The sequence below is a fragment of the Ptychodera flava genome, chromosome 5, assembly GCF_041260155.1.
Source record: "Ptychodera flava strain L36383 chromosome 5, AS_Pfla_20210202, whole genome shotgun sequence".
Lineage (NCBI taxonomy): Eukaryota > Metazoa > Hemichordata > Enteropneusta > Ptychoderidae > Ptychodera > Ptychodera flava.
In genome coordinates, this window is record NC_091932.1 from 5250014 (window position 1) to 5264203 (window position 14190).

The window sequence follows — 14190 nt, forward strand, 5'->3', positions numbered from 1 at the left end:
CGCAATAGTATGCCGACGCTGAGCTTATCTTGTTATTAGCACAACAAAGATATGAAATACATTAAACTATCAAATGATGAAGTCATACGATGCTCTTTTGTCTCAAGAAAATTCAATACACAAGTTCATAAATGACACATGATATTTATCAAGTTCCCCTGCAGTCACAACATAGTTGATACTGACATAGTGTCAGCTCTTAAGTAATTATTTCCTGTCGTCCCTCAAGAGGGAGAAAACTCTTATGATCATTCTTATGCAAACTCTGACCGTCGACCATGAAGAAAAACCGCCGCTAGGTTTATAGCCTTTGGAGAGGTAGTTTCATTAGTAAAACCGGAGACTGGTCAGTCAGGTCAAAATCTTATCAAAAGAGAAAAAATTACGTACAACAAACAACAAAAGTTGAAAGAGGAGTTACACTTACTGGAGATCAAAAGAATGTAGGAGATCAAAAGAATGTACTTAACCCTTTGAGTACTGCAATTTTTCAACGCCAAAATTTTAGTGCAACATTTTACCAATTTTTGTTAATCTTTCTGTATTTTTTTGATAATCTTGGACCAAATGGACATCACATTTCATTGTCTACAGTTTTTTTCTTAAAATTTGGGCAACGGTCTGAAACGGTCTGACTTTGACGCTCAAAGGGCTAAGTTGAAAGGTCAGTGTGAATGAAGGTACAGTAATCTGCAATGCCTGCACCCACTGCAATCTATCTTCGTGCAATATGTATCAAATGTCCGAAACTTTAAGAAAAATATAATCAAGGAAGATCTGCCAAACTGCATCAGCAGAGCTGTTGAAAAGTGACTAGCCGAAAACGTGCCGGATTCAATGCAGTCTGCATGGTTTTATTCATTCTCCTTAAAGCGACTATTGAGTCTACGATTACGAGCAATGTGAATCACAATTCGTCCTTATGTGGATATATTGCACTTGTTCGCCTTTGTAAGTAGTCTGGAATGCTTCTTTAACCATGGACGCATAAAATTAAAGTGACAAATGCCAGTGATTTGAAATTAAGCATGTTTTATAACTTGTCTGGCTTGCGATTTCGTTGTCATAACAGTAATGTCGCATACCATCAGAAAATTAACCTCTGCAAGTTAGATTTCGATCACTATCTCGGTTAGATCACGGTAACCTGACAAAATCGTCACACAACTGTTCACTGCGGGGCCTTGATAAAACAACTGGCAATGTTTATTACATGAACACAAATAATGTGCTTGCCAAGGTCAATCACCCTCTTGCTGAAGTCGAATTCTTAAACATTCTACTTTTATCTTGATTATAAAAAGTACGCAGCAAAATTATTCCCGTCACTTCAAATTAAAATAGTAATTTATGGTCGATAATCTTGCCAACGATTACTCCATGGTTGTCAGGAACGAAAATGAACCTTGCATTCGCCTTGGCTTCTGAATCACCGCATCGCTTCGAATACTAATGTGCTATAACGGACGGTGTAAATTTGGAGATAGGTTCCACTTGAGAGCAAATTGCCCTTTTGGCCGCGTCAGTGCGTAACAATAAAACAGCAATGTTGCTAGTTGCAATACGTTGGCGTGAACTGCATTGTAATCTGTCTGCAATGTCACCAATATGTTCTTAAGGTTTTCTTAGTGATTTTTGGACGGAAAAACACAAAATATTGCGTCAATTTTGAAAACAAAACAAACGTGTGAGTTTCAAAAATGCATCATCGATTCTGACCCCCTTCGTTGTTAAACTTAAAAGAACTGTCAGCTCCTTTGTGAACCCACAGTTTAGTGTAATGTTTCTTCCACCGTTTAAAATTTGCCGGTACTTGATCCAAAGCGGTGTTCAAACTGTTTGCTGTCTTTGGTGACGACGGTTTTTCGCTCAGCTTGTTGTCGTCATCGTGGACAGGTATTGCAGCTAGCTTGGCCGTCTGCTCCCAAGTTTTCATGATATCTCGGGCGGAGGCAACAGACTCCCTGTTAGACTTATCGTGGAAGGTGCATTGCTGTATATTCATCGCATAGCTCTCGGCGTTCGGTTTTCGTCGTTTCGTCTTCGTCATTTTGGTTGGTGATGTCAATGGCGGGAGAGTGGGTCTTGATCTGTATCTAGAACTATCCAGCTGATCATCATCAAAGCTGAAAGTAACTTTGCTGTTGATCGCGGGCAACTTTCGACTTGGCTGCCTCGGTCCTGTCGACAGGATTGGTTTGTATCGCCTGGGCCCCGTAGCAAGGTCACCCGCTTCAACGTCTGCACCATCTTCATTTCCGCTAAGCTGTTTTACCTTTTCCAACTGCAAAGTGTGATCTCGTTGAAGTGACTCAAACATCATGCATCAGGTGAAACAAATATCTGTCCCACACAATGTGTCAGTCTTGGCAATTTACTACGCATGCGCTGCGACGCACAGCTACAGGTGTGCAGTAAGGTTTGGTCTATTTCCAGGTGTAAATAACGTTGTCTACTAGCGCTGGAGACAATGTGCAGAACATGAATATCCTATTGACCATATCCTGTTGACAACGTTTTTCATCTTTGCTCGTCTTCCAGAGAATTAGCTCGACTGAATTGCATATTCTCAGCGATGCTCGTAGTCATAAATTAATGTTCATTCGACTGCGCAAACTGGTCAATCCACCGTTCCGATGTACACATCACTTCAGCGGATCAAAAGTCGACTGCATATCGATAAGAATGCTACACTGCGTGTCCGTGTCTTCTTAGGTACGTGCTGCTGACGTATGTAGGCTCAAACCATATCAACTGATGTAAGAACCGCTAGCGAACGAACTAAACATTACAATAAAAAGGGTCACGATTTGGTACAGGGTTCGTGTTAGAGCAAATCAGTATCACTCACCAACGAATGACTTGTCCGGTGAGATATTTGTCTATCACTGAAGTTTTCTGCTGTCTTTCTGCCCCAAATGTCACACACAATGTATGTTAGCCAACAATGCCTTCAGGGCTGAAGTCTTGAGTTATGTAGTTGCTGCACCATAGACACTACGGGTAAACAGTCCGGGGCTACCGGCATTTCAATTGAAGAGACCGCTCCTTGTGTTTTGTTCCCAGGCTTATCTCAAGTAGGGGTTATGGCTGCCCTCTGCGTTCCAGCGCCGAGGACCTGCAGTCAATGGCTTTGTCCAAGTCTCTATGTACACTGTCCAAAATCAACGTCGCTTGACAAAAACATGGAGAAATTCAGTCACCATGCACGTCGTTGTGGTACGCTTATCCTGTTGCTATTATCTGGACCTTGTCCGATGCGTGATAATGTATGTATTTAACACAATTGCTCCGAATTAACATCAGTCCAGCAACCTTCTAAAGCATGTTTACCAGACGACAGTGTAGCAGGTCTCCGTGGATACCTTGTTGCTCTGCGGTTCGTAAGTTCAGAGTCTCCAAAATGCCTCACAATAGCAACAGCGGCTTGAAATTGTCACCCCTTCTACTAGGCGTAGTCAAAATAACAATCACAGCATCGAGATAGGCCGATACGCTTTATCTCTCTGAACAGAACAAGGTTTCCGTTCAGGACTGCACTGTCATAACGGCCCACCGTTCTACTCGGCAGCCAGCACCCACAGTCAGCCACTCACATTGAATAAAACAGGCACTTTAAACGACTTGTTTTCAGAAAGGCATTCAATAGGGTTGTTATAATAGACTGTAGACATTGGAAGGCGACGAAGACTGACGAGGACAATAGCTGTTCAGTCACTACGTGATGAAGGGTACTTAATTTTTATGACACTGTTGACAATGCCTAGCAGAGGGCATTCCCCGACTAATGATTGTCACTGGACTTTGTTGTGTTGCTTAATTTCTCGCCATGGCAACGACAACACAATCTGTATAGGTCTCAGATGGACGATCTCACTATTGAGTGAACCTATCTACATGTATCTAGCTATCTATTCACCCTAAACATTACCGTCAAACCCTGCCCCCCGTAATAGTATGTTCTTGTGTTACTCTGCTGTAGTATCGAGGTCAGGACTCGTAGATCTTTCTCAAATCACTTTAATGACATCACCTAAACTCACTATTGCTCTGTCTCTTTAATTTTTCTGCAGCTACACAAATTTGTTCTGATCTGTTCAAACTTTTCTAATTATGAAGGCCAGTGTATATTTATGCATGGAACTATAACTTTTATGTCGTGAGCGCAAGGCCATTTTTGTGCGCACGAGTCAGTAATATAAATGTTATCGGCTTGTCTGCTTTTTTCCTTTTCCTTCTTTCTTTATTTAAAATGTGCCTCTCTGGCTTTTATATAAGAACCATATGAAATCAAGAAATAATAAAATAATATTAAATCGCAAGACATTTATTGAAAACTCATTGACAACGCCTAAAAAAATCTTTCTAAACGACAATGCACTTTGATCAACGCCAAGGGATCGTCGGTGAAACAAAGAAGTACGCACAACTTGCCTTCCTACGATGATAGGGTGTGGTGGCTTGATCGGCAATCCATTAAGTTTTCTGTGCCAAGTAGTCACATTTTAGACAGAATATTGTGAATTTCTCGAAGAAAGAGGTTTGTTTTGCGAGAAGGGAAACTTCATGACCGCTTTCCCTCTCTCAAAAGCCTGGCCGCTGCCTTCTCCCCTAAAAAGCAGCCTGTCACAGTTCAAAAACTTGTCAACGCCAACTGAAGTCCAGCAAGAGAATAAAATTCGCTATGACAAAAGGTATGTCCGCCCACCTGTTGACTGCCCTCAGGCCTACTCACTCTCACTAGACGAGTAAATATTCCTTACAAATCCCTATCTATGTGTGTCAGACAAAGTGTACACACGGAAGATATAACTTTTAACCTGTCCGTCTGATTTCATACACGGACTCGAAGAAAATATACGCGTGTCCACTATACTGTTGATGTACAAACAACGGCCAATAACGACCTCTCGTTTACGAGGCTCCTTTAAATATATTACCTGTTTTTGAGCAGTGGTATTGTTCAACGATGCCATATGACGACTTAAAGGTTGAAGAAGTACACAATTACTGACTAACAAATGATGATCCTGTTTTTTAAGAACTGAACCTGACCACAATCAGAAGTTCATGCTCCAGCACTACGAGACGGAAATGTGAGGTATGAATTCCGATCTCATTTTCTTTACATATACAATACGGATAAAAGCGCGCCCTCAAGAGTTTAATTCATTCAAGAATATGAAGTTTGTTCACTCAGTTTACTGGTCACGTGATAATGAACTGGTCAAATCACACTTTTAATGTTTGATGCGATTGATTACTTTTTATCTTGGTTTTCCCATCGTCTCCGATACAGCGGTACTTGCACTACAAATAACTTGGCGACCACTTTACTGATTCAAAGAAGACATTTCTGAAAATTATTATTTCATTTATTATAGATAGATAAACAACTTCTGATAAAAAGCTTTCATGATCATTTAAATTAAATTATGAATCTATTACCAGAAGTAGATATGATAAAAATTCCTACGCCCAAGAAATAATACAAATAAGACGACACTTCTAAATTAAGGTGGCGCTCAGTGCATGTTACCAACAGTTTTTTTTTCAAAGGAATATTTCTCATCAAAGATGGCAAAGAAACCCCTTAATATTATATATTTTCAAAAAGCAGAGAATCTAAAGCTTAGTATGGCAGCAGTAGTTTACTAAAAGGATGAAGTGGGTGTATATTTCGGGTAAAAAACCTCAATTTTGGTATTTATGATAAAAATTATCAGTCAAAAACTTGATACTATTTTCTACTTATATGTTCTGCATTTCTATTGAGTGATTGCTTTTGAGCTGTTCTGGCACTGGACTGGATAATTTCATTGATTTCACCCCGCACTAAAATTCATTTCCACGATCTCCGACAATTTCTCGACATAACAGTCAATGTCCTCTCTCTGTCCATTTCCATGTAATGAAAAAACTGTACATTCTCATTCGTATACGTTTTATTCACTTCATCTCATCCTGACACTGCAAATAATCTATTCCGTTTTCACAGTTTCTGAGCGCTCGTCACATTTATTAGATTCAATATTTTCAGTGTGTTATTTTAAATGCGGCAATATACTCTATGTCGGTGAAACAAAACGTCATCTAAGTGACAGATTTGTAGAATATCTCTGCAACGTAGCGTCAATGACAAAAAATAGCATACGTGTGTGGCGGCATTGCTGCTACAGCCATATATCTACACGTAATTTCATTGTAACAGATTTTAACAATTCACAACTTTATTTTGGGTATTCTTGCACCAACTGGCATATATATTTATTGTAATTGGTTTTTTTTTCTTGTTTTTTGGTCCTGTTGCATTTTCAAGTGTTCGTGCAGTGTCCCTTTCTGTCTCAGTACTGACAAAGGGTTTAAACCGAAGCGTTTGTTTTTTATTTCTCCTCGTGGCAAGTGCTTTTATTCCCCTTGGGATTGGTTTGTAATCATTTCTATTCGTCTTTCTATGTTTTTCACTGTATCAAAATATCTAAAATCACATCAATTTTCGTTTGATCTATTATCTCTAGACCAACTCGTGACAAAACATGCTGTATCAAAACCTGTACAACTGACGAGACAGTCGAATACTTCACTCCCTAGATGAAAAGGTTTTCAGAGAGATTCATTCACGCATGGTTACAACTCTTTTAATCATTACCAACATTACAGTTGTTTCAATTCCAATACCTATCGTAACTGAATTTCCACTTTGTTCGACTTCACCATGCATCTCCCTGGTGAAGATATGGAGTCAGTTTACACAATACGCAGCCCGCAATAAAGAATCTATAAAGGTGAGGCAAGTCCATGACAAACACACAATCCCTTTCGATGATTTGCTCGAAAACATCATGGATTTGCTTTCGTTTTAGAGGGAAATTGCCAGGCTACTTGCATGGTAACCATGGGAATTATGGATGTTTATCTTGTTTTTCTGACCTGACCGAGTAAACTGAATTTATGACATTTGCACAGTGCGTGGGTGAATATGATTCATTGCAAACGAGTTTACTTTGGCGTTTAGCTACGCGTCTACGGTTCATTGCATCGGAGGCAGCTTTGAACTGCCATGGCAACAAGCATGGCGATTGATAGATTGGTGAAAGAAACAACATGCAGTATTTTCCTGTTATAACATTTCGGGATGATGACTATGATATGATATGATATGATATGATATGATATGATATGATATGATATGATATGATATGATATGATATGATATGATATGATATGATATGATATGATATGACTTCGGCATACTCACGTGTGAGCTGGGTACTAAAAACTGGAATTTAGGATCTTATGTTACCAGTGTCAGTGACACAAGTTGAAACAAGCACAGAAAAAGACCAGATATTATTCTGATTATCGAATTTCAAAATGTCGTTAATTACTGTATTGTAATAAGTTTGTTTATCGGAACAATGTGTTGCACATACGGGAAGACATCTTCCGCATGAGTTTACTTTTCCATTTTTAAATCCGACTTTGTAATATAAAACGCTATTTTTCATTATTCATAATTAAAATCTATTCGCCAAGAAATGACTTAGTTACGCTGTGATGTAATTAATCCGTCAAATCATTTCGTCACTTCATTGATGATTGATGTTGAACACTAAGTCAATGTGACACATCAACATTCATTCATTGTTTGAAATTAGACATAATACACTATATACTAAGCTGTATGACAAAAGAGACGATTTCAATTTTGAAATCATAAACTTTCCCTTTTTGTCGAGCAATATACCATCATCTCCAGCTTATGGTGTGTATATTTCACAACTCCTCAGATACAGTAGAGCATGCCATTCATATGAAGACTTTCGAGTTAGACACAGCTTATTAGCTCAAAAGTTAGTGAGGCAAGGATTCTCAGAAAGTAGATTAGTGAAATCATTTAAGAAGTTCTAGATACGGAGATGTTGTATCAAAATATGACCTGTCTGTTTCTCAAATGATGAGTGACAGCATACCAAATTTGACTCACAAAAGTAATTTGGTGAATTCACCAAATAACAATGAATTTGTCGCTTAGGTCAATCTTCACGGGTGCGGCTAGCTGGCAGGGTACGCTTACTCATTCCGGACACCTGGTACCACCACTATTTCGTGGTTCAAGATGGCCCCATTGCCTTTGTCATCATCTATATGTTCCTTGGACCTGGTAAATTTCATAGTTTACCTTGAATGATAACGATTATTGGACCTGATTTGATATCTCAACATTCAGACAAGTGGTACATTTTCAAAACTTGTGTATGACCATAGACAGTATAGTAGAGACGTCTTTGGTATAGCCTGTTTCAACGATCAATCGTCATGTTGGCACACACTACGTTTAAGTGATCAAACCATTTATGATATTCAACCAAAGTTTCATTTAATGCTTTGTCCATAGCATGCACGTCAGTTAGCACACATGATGCGGGACACACATGTTCCATGAATGTAAACTTGGTCGTTTATAGAGTTACAATGCAGAATTCAATGCTACTTTCGACCACAATTTTCAAATCAGCAGCATATCAATAGCTGTATGATTAAAGGATGCTTTTTGAATTATACCTGTATGACAAACCATTAAAATTAATTGCTGCTCAAGGACATATTATGTATTTGTATTTTCTCAAATTATAAATGCAGTCGTTCATCTAGAGAGAAGAAATTCATTCAATTTAGAAAACATGAAGTCACTTTTCAGACGGAATAAAGTTATAAATTATGGCCATTAAATGAAAACTTTAGTAATTGAGCAAACAATTAACTTCAAACCGCTATTCCTGACTCAGTCCCCTTGAACGTTTCAAATGGTGTCTGTTTGTATCGAAAAGCTAAGTTTAAATTTGCAAGTGTCACTATCACTTCTAGTGGATGAAGCGAATGCAAGTCTGTTTTATTGTACTTGGGCCTCAGCCAAGTACATTTGTTTTCATTCCGTGGGAAAAAACTCTGTAAGGTATAACCATTTCTGGCTGAGACCAGGGAGGGCAAAATGTCTTGGCTTCATCTTTCTGGCATAATAAATGGCGTAATGATGTTAACTGAATGGAAGTGCTGCTCTCGGCCAGTCTTGAATAATTGAGATGTGAATATTAATGCTTCTCTATCTGAGTTTTTGCCACAAAATCTTCTGAATATAATCAAAATGTGCATCGAAATGCAACAATTAATGCACCCTCCGTTTCCTAGGCGATGGCACGACCCTTGCTACACCCACTGGACCAGCCAAAGTGGGAGGGGTAATTTCAGTTTGGTCGAACAAGAGGGCTCGAGACCAGAATTTAACATTTAAACTTGAAACATGTTTAATCGCTGACAAGATGTGGACTAGTGTTAATCCAAGTAAAAGTGTGAAAAGGAAATGTTTTATATCCCGGACACAATGAAAAACATTACGACTGGAAACTGTACCCCCAGCTGAGAATAGTAATGCCCACAGCGATGGAGAACACTTATCCTTGAGCTGAGAGAAAACCAGACCATCATTTCGAAATAGAGCTGCAGATTCGAGAAGCTCGTTCAAAATAGCTAGGTACACCCCATAAAGGGGTGGTTTCGAGTTTTGAGGGCAAATTTCGCCTCCTTCATATAGAAATCGTACGTTTTTTTTCCAGGAGAACACACCATTTGACACAAAATTGCAGGTAAAGGGGTCGCCAGTAAGCACGTGGTCAAATCTGGCATAAGAAACAATATGAAATATTGGGTATAGCCAGTCCAAAATAAACTGATTTGAACTTTTGTGTTTTGTAATTTATACCACTGCAGTAACATTACCTTTTTTTGACAACATCACACAATGTAATACGTTTTGAAACTGAATACTCCGACGTATTCTGTGTCTCCTTTGCTAAAAAATACGGTATGCCGATTACCATGTAAGGAGATGATGACGTCAAGACAGATTTGTAGTGTGTTTGGTCCTGGTCGATGGTGCACGAAGTTTTGTCAAGGTAGCTTGTGTATTTATTTCCTAAATGGGAGAGATTAGGGTCGATCTAAACGAAGGCCGAAGAATGTTATGATACTCTAAGCGAGCTGAACTCTAACGCGAATGGAGGATGTCTAGAATGATCTCGTCGGTCAGTATTGAATTTCAACTGCGTCACAAGTTTGCGAAATGAGTATTCCGTCGAACGGTCAACGAACGATATTTTAGAAATCTGGAGACATGGCACATCGCATTTTTATTTTAGTATTTTATATTTTACAAAAGATTTAAGAAGCAATGATTTTGTCGAAAATTCTGAAAAAAATATAGGAAGATTTGATCGCGAACACATTTTCACTTGGGGTCAACTAGCCCTGCGTACGATGCTGTGTGTTCCGCTACAGCTAATCGCCCCGCTCACCACAGCCCTGAAAAGACCCGTACGTAGGGTCGGTGACTTCAAATCCATTTTGGGACTTGACGTAAAAAGCCAAATTACTGCCGAAATTCAGCGTTCTTGGGCCCAAGTCGATCCCAGCCTACCTCAGCTACTCGATCGCTTCCAAAAATGACAGTCCTTTATTCACTTCTCGTAAATAACCGTCGATGTCGGCAACTCTCTCGCTAGCCCTGCATACGATGCTGTGTGTTAGCTGTAGCACATAGCATCGTACGCAGGGCTAGGGGTCAACATGGGGTCGCAGCCATGTTGCCTCAAATCTTATTTCTGTCTGCACTCAAAACTCAAAAATGTCGGATATGAACCTGAAAAATCGATGTAATTTTGTCAAACTTCGGCGAAATTTCAGCCTATAGACAAAATTTCATCTGGTAAGGTAAATTTACTGAAATTTGATCGTGAAATAATCCTGAGCTTGAACATGACAGCTCGCCTTCTCCGGGAAGTCAAGTATCCAGCTGCCCATACACAGTTGATTTGGCCAGGTTTATGAGATTGTTTTCAAGCGACGGCGGCAGACCGTACGGGGCTCTGGATATGAACCTACCGCCGGTGTAGCTGTAATAACTGTTGCGTTGTTTTTAGTGCCCACGGACGAAGTCCTGGGGGTGTTATACTTATAGGTTGGTCATGTCAGTCCGTCCGTTCACGCAGATAAGCTTATCTCAGACATGCCCCTGTCAATTTCTTTCAAACTTCGCACAAGAATGGTACCCAACCCCATACAGATGCACGTCGATTTGTTTCACAATGCGATCGAATTTGGCCGTGTTAGAGGACTTTTTAGTTTACACCTCCATAGACTCCCATGTATAGGGCCAAGAAAAATAAAATTTAGTTTCTCATCGTATTCATATTGCCTAAAGGATGCAGTGACACAGTTTTTTGTCCCCACGGATAAAGTCCAGGGGGCTTACATATTGGGTCATATCCGTCCGTGAGTCCATCAGTGAGTCCATCCGTTCACGCAGATATCTCAGACATTTTGACAAAATATCATGTGACCTTGGTGACCTTTGACCTCAAATATACATTATTGTCCATAACTCAGTAACCACAAGTGCTAAACCTTTCATATTTGGTATGATGGGACACCTTATGACGCCACATATTGTACTCCATTAATTATACACATATCTAATTTTGAGCGAGCCAATAGAGCTAGAGGTCTGATTTTTGGTATATAGGAATAACTTAGCAATACAATTATTATGACAAAATGTGACGTGACCTCAATGACCTTTGACCTCAAATATACATATTTGTCCACAACTCAGTAACCACAAGTGCTACACCCTTCATATTTGGTATGATAGGACACCTTATGACACCACATATTGTACCTCATTAATTATGCGCATATCTAATTTTGAGCGAGCCAATAGAGCTAGAGGTCTGATTTTGGTATACAGGAATAACTTAGCAATACAATTATTTTGACAAAAATGTCACATGACCTCAATGACCTTTGACCTCAAATATATATATTTGTCCACAACTCAGTAACCACAACTGCTACACCCTTCATATTTGGTATGATGGGACACCTTATGACACCACATATTGTACCTCATTAATTATGCGCATATCAATTCTGAGCAAGCCAATAGAGCTGGATGTCCGATTTTCGGTATATAGGGATAACTATAGGGTAGAAATCTAAATACGCCCATCTAAATATTAGACATCTACTATCGAGAACAAAAGAAATTTGCTGTAATTTGAATATTTAAGGAGTTTAAGCAATTTCCACTATAAATAAAGAACCCCTGCCTCAAACTCCACAAAAGTGCTAGACATATTTTGCCGTTGTCATGCCATTGCTTCGTTTATAACCAGTTAATCAATGCCTAATTGACAGGAGGAAATTCAAGACCATATTTGAATAGTAGTATATATTGTCCTCAAAATTACTCTATCACGGCCCAAGTACTCATTGCCTTCAGCAATTCTGTTTTATTTTAATTTTATTTAATACACAGATCAACGGCAAACCCACTAACAGATCTGACAAACAAAAAATGAAAATCACAAGACGAATATACAAGACAACCACATAAATAATACGTCACGTGAAAAAAAACCACACAAAGCAAGAAGCAGTACTATCAGTACTATTAAAATGACTGGATAAAATGGTTCTAAAGTCCCTTGATGATGTGCGTTTATCAGTGTTGGCGGAATATCCAAGCCAAAAGCCGGACGTGGCTACGTGCAGTTTCATTGCAAGTATCAAGTATGGACATTTCATAGGGATTTCTCCCATTGCTTTTAGATGTCTGTCGACTATTGCAAGGATCGTTGCAAACTTTACTGTATAGTTAGCCTAACCGCTAAGCTTTATTTGCATTAATTTCTGACAATGCCAGTAATCAAACAACGACAGAGTAATTACCCGAGTTCATTACTCCATTAAAGGCTGATGGATGATCCAGTATAGGTCCTCAGCCTACTAACAAATCAATACCAAAATGACCATTGTTAAACCTGTAAACGAAACACAGCATATGGCTATAAGTGTCTTTGGAGAATGCAAACGGGTGCATAGAACACGAAAGTCGCTGCGTTCATCTGGCGGGCGTGCTAAGCGCTATTTGAGGTTAAACAATTGACATTCTCACACTCATTCGGCATCGTAATTATGTTAGCAGCACAACTTTCTATCCAAACTAGACTTCATAAATTCTCTTTCTTTCTCGTTCGATAATTTTTAAGTCTGCAGCTACTCATAATAAACCTTTTGAACTGGATGATTTATAAAACACAAACTTTGGAAAAACATGAGTATATCTTCGTGATTTATGAGACTGTTGCAATGATCAGTACAATTTTACAACGATTAAAATTTATGGAATTGCATGCGATTATTCGCTTGATCAGATTTTTATTTCCGTGTTCTTCTATCGCTTGTAGTTTTACGTGTGTCCAGAATGAAATATTTGTGACTGGACAAACAGTGAGCTTAGCACAACTAAATTAAGGCAAAAGTTGAGAGAGAAAACCTGAAAGTGCCCAGGATGATGTTGTGCGTAATTCAGGTATCCTTTAAGACACGAAATACTATCTTGTATCATCTAACAGATGCTGACACTGGTTCTAATCACAAACTCATTAACAGATGTTATTGTACAGATGTCCGAATGTCCTTACGGTTCAGAAAAATCGATGCCTTCAAGTTGATGCATGTACGTCAGTCAAGGTCAAAGCGGCAGTCCTCAATCCCTTGTTCACACATTCGTGATTGTTGACATTAACTGTCCTTGAAGCTTGTTGAAATTCATGTCCAGTGAATCAGCTTGTTCATAGATAAAGCTGATAAACAAACCAGCCCGTTTAAAGACAAAAGGAAAGAGAGGACAACAGAGCTATGAACAGTGATTTTAAATATTTAGTTAGTCTTTACCTGAAGTCTTAATGGTCATTGTAATGTGCTGAAGCGTATTTTTTACATTTAAAGCACGATAATGTTTTGCTCGGTAAACCTTTCGAAAAAGTCTGCTGTGCCTCCATGATACTCGGCGAAAACAGCTGCCTCTAAATCGATTGACAATTCTATGCCAATGGTACAAACTCTCCCAAGTGCTGTAATTCCTACTGTGCGATATACTGTTTTATGCTGTTTGAAATAACACAAGAATAGTGTTTAGTTTCTTGTCGCTGTGGTCAGTAAGTTAACAGAAACAACACAACACAACAAACACAACACAACACAACACAACACAACACAACACAACACAACACAACACAACACAACACAACACAACACAACACAACACAACACAACACGACCAAAATCTAA